This window comes from Coregonus clupeaformis, chromosome 14 (assembly GCF_020615455.1).
Source record: "Coregonus clupeaformis isolate EN_2021a chromosome 14, ASM2061545v1, whole genome shotgun sequence".
NCBI lineage: Eukaryota > Metazoa > Chordata > Actinopteri > Salmoniformes > Salmonidae > Coregonus > Coregonus clupeaformis.
This window is the reverse complement of record NC_059205.1, coordinates 16414904-16421281: the sequence shown is the minus strand read 5'-3', so window position 1 is coordinate 16421281 and position 6378 is coordinate 16414904.

Genomic DNA, 6378 nt, shown 5'->3' with positions numbered 1-6378 from the left:
ACAGAGCCGTCGCCGACGGAACCTGGAGTCCAGCAGGTCCCTCACCACATACGCTGGTCTCCCGTCAATGTCCAAGGGCGGAAGGGGAGTACCCCGGGGGACAGCATCCGCCAGAGGACCAGGAACCACCGGGCCTGAGGAGAGACACATGAAAAGTGGGTGAGGCACGGTAGTGAGGGGGAAGGAGCAGCCGGTACGATACCTCATTTATCCACCGGAGGACCTTAAATGGCCCCACAAACCGGAGGCTCAGTTTCTTGCAGGGCAGGCGGAGAGGGAGGATTTTTGTGGACAGCCAGACACGATCACCAGGCTGGAATACGGGGGCCTCACTGCGGTGGCGGTCAGCTTGGTCCTTCTGCCGATGAATGGCCCTCTGGAGATGGACATGGGCGGTGTCCCAGACCTGTCCGGCCATACAGAACCACTTGTCGACAGCGGGCGCATCGGTCTGGCTGGGTGTCCAAGGGGCCAGGGCCGGCTGGTACCCCAGGATGCACTGGAAGGGAGTGAGCCCCATGGAGGAGTGAACGAGGGAGTTCTGGGCATATTCTGCCCTGGGTAGAAACCTCGCCCACTCACCCTGCCGGTCCTGACATTGGCAACGAAGAAACCTCCCCAGCTCCTGGTTCATGCGCTCCACCTGCCCATTCGACTGAGGTCTATACCCGGAAGTGAGGTTGGCCGTGGCCCCGATCTTCTACAGGAAAGCCTTCCACACTCGGGAGGTGAATTGGCGACGATGTCCTCTGGAAGTCCATAATGCCGGAAGACCTGTTGGAACAGGACCTCAGCGGCCTGGAGAGCAGAAGGAAGACCAGTTAGTGGCAAAAACAGCATGATTTGGAGAACCAATCTACGACCACCAGCACTGTGGTGAAGTCGTCAGAACGTGGGAGGTCGATGACAAAGTCTATGGACAGGTGTGACCAAGGTCACTGAGGCACTGGGAGAGGAACTAGTTTGCCTGTCGGGGCGTTCCGAGGTGTCTGCGTTTGGGCACATACGGAACAGTAGTTGATATAGAGGGAGCATTAGTAGCCAAGGTGGGCCACCAGTATTTTTGTGAGAGAGAATGTAGGGTGCGTGTCATACCGGAGTCCCCTGCCATAAGGGTGGTGTGCGCCCAGATCAGCAGGCGGTCACTGACCCTGGTGGGTACATACACGCGCCTTGGAGGGGCGTTGGCAGGCGCTGGGTCCTCCTGAGCCGCCAGGCGGATGTCTTCGTCCACATCCCAAACGACAGGTGCCACGATGAGAGACGGAGGCAGGATAGGACCCCCAGATCCTTCCTTTCTCCGGTATGGTGCATCCTGGAGAGTGCGTCGGCTTTCACATTCTGGGATCCTGGGCGGTAGGACAGAATAAACTGAAAGCGAGTAAGAAATTGGGCCCACCTGGCTTGACGAGAGTTCATCCGTTTCGCTGCCCGTATGTGCTCCAAATTCCGGTGGTCAGTGAGAATCCGGAATGGATGGACTGCGCCCTCCAGCCAGTGTCCCCATTCCTCCAGAGTGAGGACCACCGCCAACAGCTCCCTGTCTCCAACTCCATACTTCCTCTCTGCGGGGGTAAGCTTTTTCGAGAAAAGGGCACAGGGATACATTTTCTCTGGCTTACCTTGCCACTGGGAGAGGATCCCACCCACGCCCTCCTCAGATGCGTCCACCTCCATGATGAAAGGACGAGCTGGATCTGGGTGTTTTAGGAAGGGTGCTGTGGTGAACCTCTCCTTCAGCCTTTTGAAGGCAGCGTCAGACTCAGGGTTCCAGGCCAGCTTCTGAGGCCCCCCTTTAAGGAGAGAGGTGAGCGGGGTGGCTATGGAGCTGAAGGACCTGATGAAACGCCGGTAGAAATTTGCGATGCCCAGGAAGCTCTGTAGGCCCTTGATGGTGGTGGGGACTGGCCATGACCTGACGGCGTCCGTCTTCGTTCTTTCCATGAACACCCCCTGAGGACTGATCCTGTATCCCAGGAAGGAGATGGCCTGTTGGTGGAATTCGCATTTCTCCCCCTTCACCAACAGGCTGTGTTCTCGGAGGTGGAGTAGGACCGCTCTGACGTCCCTGACGTGCTCCTCGAACGTAGCCGAGTAGATCAGGATATCGTCGATGTACACCACCACCTGTCTACTCAGCATGTCTCAGAACACGTCATTGACGAAGGACTGGAACACGGAAGGTGCGTTGGCGAGGCCGTAGGGCATGACGCAGTATTCATTGAGGCCTAATGTAGTGCTGAATGCCGTCTTCCACTCGTCTCCTTCCTGGATTCGGATCAGGTTGTAGGCACTCCTCAGGTCCAACTTGGTAAAGTACCGGGCCCCTCACAGATGCTCAATGGCCAACGGAACCAGAGGGAGGGGGTACCACGAAGAAGAAGCTGGCGGAGGCAGGAGAGGTAGATCGTCTGATGAACCCCTGTTTCAGGGTCTCCGCCACATACTTCCCCATGGCCTCAGTCTCCGCTATGAAGACGGAGTAAATGCGACTCTTCGGGGGGTGTTGTCCATCCAGCAGGTCAATGGCCCAGTCCCAGGGCCTGTGAGGAGGGAGACACTTAGTCTTGGAGGCAGAGAAGACATCGGCGAGATCTGCATACTCACGTGGAATGTTGGGCTGTAGGGCGGACTCCGGACTCTCCACTGACGTGGAACAACAAACCACCAGCAGGCAGGTCCTCCGGCATGAGGGGGACCAGGCTGTGATCCTCTTGGTGATCCAATTGATGGTGGGGTTGTGTAGTCTGAGCCAGGGCAATCCCAAGATGATCCGGTGAAGGGGTGACGTGACGATGTGGAAGGACAGCTCCTTGTGGTGCTCCGGTAGTGTGGGAATGGTGATGGTGATGGGGAGAGTGACGTACGTAATGGTGCCTGATCCAAGTGGTTTAATGTCCAGCGAGGTGACGTGTAGCGGAGAAGGCAGTGGCACGGTGGGCAACCCCCATTCAGAGACCGCTGATCCGGAATCTATCATTGCCGTGGAAAGCGAAGAGAAGGAAGAACCATTCACCATTAGGGGAACTAAAAACAATGGTTTGGTGACAGGTGATGACGGAACACTCACGGAGCGGCGACGGGAGTCATACCGCCTAGATAGAGAGCCGCCAGGAGATCTGTGGTCCGTGGTGGTGTAGGGGGTACTGCCCACCTCCATGGGTGAGGACTCGGAGGCAGTGCGGCTTCCATAGCTCAGATGGGGTGAGCGTCAAGGCTCCGGGAGGTGTTGGGAACGCCGTCGGTCTCTCAACAGGTCGTCAAGATGAATGGACGTGGCGATGAGGGTATCAAGGTCCATCTCGTTGTCCCGACATGCGAGTTTCGTCGTGATATCCACCAGTAAGCCTCTCCTGAAGGCTGTGTGCAGAGCACGCTCATTCCAGCCGGAAATGCCGCCACCGTGCGAAAGCTCAGGGCGTACTCGCACGTGGCCCCCACTCCCTGTTGTAGCCGGAGGAGACGCTCACCCCTGTCCTTTCCCTCCGTGGGATGATCGAACAACGCCCTGAACCAAGCGAGGAAGGTGGAGTAGGGAAGCGCAGCGGCCTCACCTCCTTCCCAGACTGCCGTGGCCCAATCCAGCGCCTTTCCCTTCAGTAGCGAAATCACCAGCACTATCCTGGCTTGGTCTGATGGAGATGCCCCACGCTGACACGCCAGATACAGTGAAACCTGTAGCAGGAAGCCTCTACATTTCGTTGTTTTCCCATCATAGCGCTCCGGCAGGGCGAGGGGTCCCTCAGATGTTGGTGATAGCCCGTGAGGAGGTGGACTGGGTGCACTCGCCGCTCCCTTAGGTAGAACCGGAGCGATGGTCAGTTTATGCAGCGTTTGGAGCCCTTCCTGCATGGCGGCGTTCAGCTGGGCAATCTGCTGCTGCTGCTGGTCGAGGTGCTGGGAAACTCCAGGAAGATGACCTGCTGCATCCATCTTCGTAATTGGTGTGTGATTCTGTGACGAGTACTGAGGATACGAAGAGGCAGGACGCAGATGCAGGAATCAACAATGTAAAGGTTTACTTAACACTGAGCAAGAGAACAACAAAGAGCACGACAAGACACTAACAATCACACACAACACAACACTGAATAGTCCAGGGCTATATAGGGGTGTTGATGAGATGATGAGGTGCAAGTGCGCTGCAGGTGATTAGGGTGCGTTGGGTTTCCATTCCGGTGTTGCCGAGGTGGTGCGCTCAGACCGGTGGCTCAGTAGACCGGCGAATCAGAGCACCCGAGGGGAGCAACGGGAGGAGACGTGACACATCACTAGCACATTAGAGGCTGCTGCCTATAGACATAGACTAGAAATCACTGGCCACTTTAAGAAATGGAACACTAGTCAATTTAATAATGTTTACATATCTTGCATTACTCATCTTATATGTATACAGTATACTGTATTCTATACTATTCTACTGTATCATAGTCCATGCCGCTCTGTCGTTGCTCGTCCATATATGTATATATTCTTAATTCCATTTCTTACTTAGATTGCGTGTATTGGGTATATGTTGTGAAATTGTTAGATATTACTTGTTAGATATTACTGCGCTGTCTGAGCTAGAAAGACAAGCATTTCGCTACACCCGCAATAACATTTGCTAAACATGTGTACGTGAAAAATACAATTTGATTTGATTTGACTGCATAATTGCATTGGGGGCATACTTACCCTAAAACTTCAATTAAATGTGGTCTCAAATAGCCGCCTGTCCCTTTTAGCTGGGCAATGGCACACATTTCAGCAAATAAAGGCCTGTTTCAAATATACGACAGGTCAAATAAAATTACATTTTATTTATCACATGCACCAAATAAAACTGGTGTAGACTTTCCAGTGAAATGCTTGCTTACGAACCTTTCTCAACAGAGTAAAAAATATATACAAAATAAAATAATAACTAACACAAGGAATAAAATATTGAGCTATATAGAGTGAACAGTCTATTGCTTGGGTGTCTGGAGTCTTTGGCAATTTCTTGGGCCAGTCAAGATGCTCTCGATGGTGCAGCTGTATCACTTTTTGAGGATCTGAGGGCCCATACCAAATATTTTCAGCCTCCTGAGTCTAAATGAATTGTTTACGAGGTTACCATGAATTACCATTAATTGTTTAAGAGGTTTAATGTTTGATTTGTTACATTAAATAATTCAGTAATGACGCAACAAAAATGATGGCAATCATCCGTTTTCATCGCCAGTAAGAAACTGCTAGCCATTTGCTAATAACAGCTGGGAACTGCTAGCTAACTGGCAAATATAAAAACAGTCACCAACTTCAGGGGTACAGACCCACAGAAATCGGTCAATCGCCTCCTAGTGGCGAAAGTCAGAACTGCCGTAAACGCGAGAATAATTATTCTGTCATGGAAAATATTTTTATTTTTATTTTTAAATGGAGGCATAATAAGACAAATTAAACGGGGCACAGTGTGTAAATGATAACACATTAGTGGAGGAAATGAAGAAATTGATTAAAATGCTGAAAGTGAATGCTGGAATTAAACAATTAACTATGCAAATGAGCAAAAGCTGTGTGTATTAAAGAAATAGATGCCTGGCTCAAATAGAAGCCTGTCTCTAATAAGCACCTGTTGTATTCAGTGATTTAAGCAAATAAACACCTGGGCTATTAATTGAAGTTAAAAGAATGTGGCTCATTTCAGTGTTTTCAGAGTCCTGCAGTGAGAGCTATTACGTTAATATTTGTGTAAACTCTGCATAGTTGTGTTCTGTGGGTGTCACTGAGTAGGCTGATACCCCATTTCATGGGTGCACAATCCATAGGTAGGGCTGTAGAATTCAATATGAATGTTCAATGCACGTAATAGACTGACTGGGACATGAGTAAGACATTTAAGCATGTTAACCCCCGCAAGGCTGCCGGCCCAGACGGCATCCCTAGCCGCGTACTCAGAGCATGCGCAAACCAGCTGGCTGGTGTGTTTATGGACATATTCCATTTTTCCCTTTCCTAGTCTGCTGTCCCCACATGCTTCAAGATGGCCACCATTGTTCCTGTACCCAAGAAAGCAAAGGTAACTGAACTAAATGACTATCGCCCGTAGCACTCACCTCTGTCTTCATGAAGTGCTTTGAGAGACTAGTCAAGGATCATATCACCTCTACCTTACCTGTCACCCTAGACCCACTTCAATTTGCTTACCGCCCCAATAGATCCACAGACGATGCAATCGCCATCACACTGCACACTGCCCTATCCCATCTGGACAAGAGGAATACCTACGTAAGAATGCTGTTCATTGACTATAGCTCAGCATTCAACACCATAGTATCCTCCAAGCTCATCATTAAGCTTGAGGCCCTGGGTCTGAACCCCACCCTGTGCAACTGGGTCCTGGAATTCCTGGCG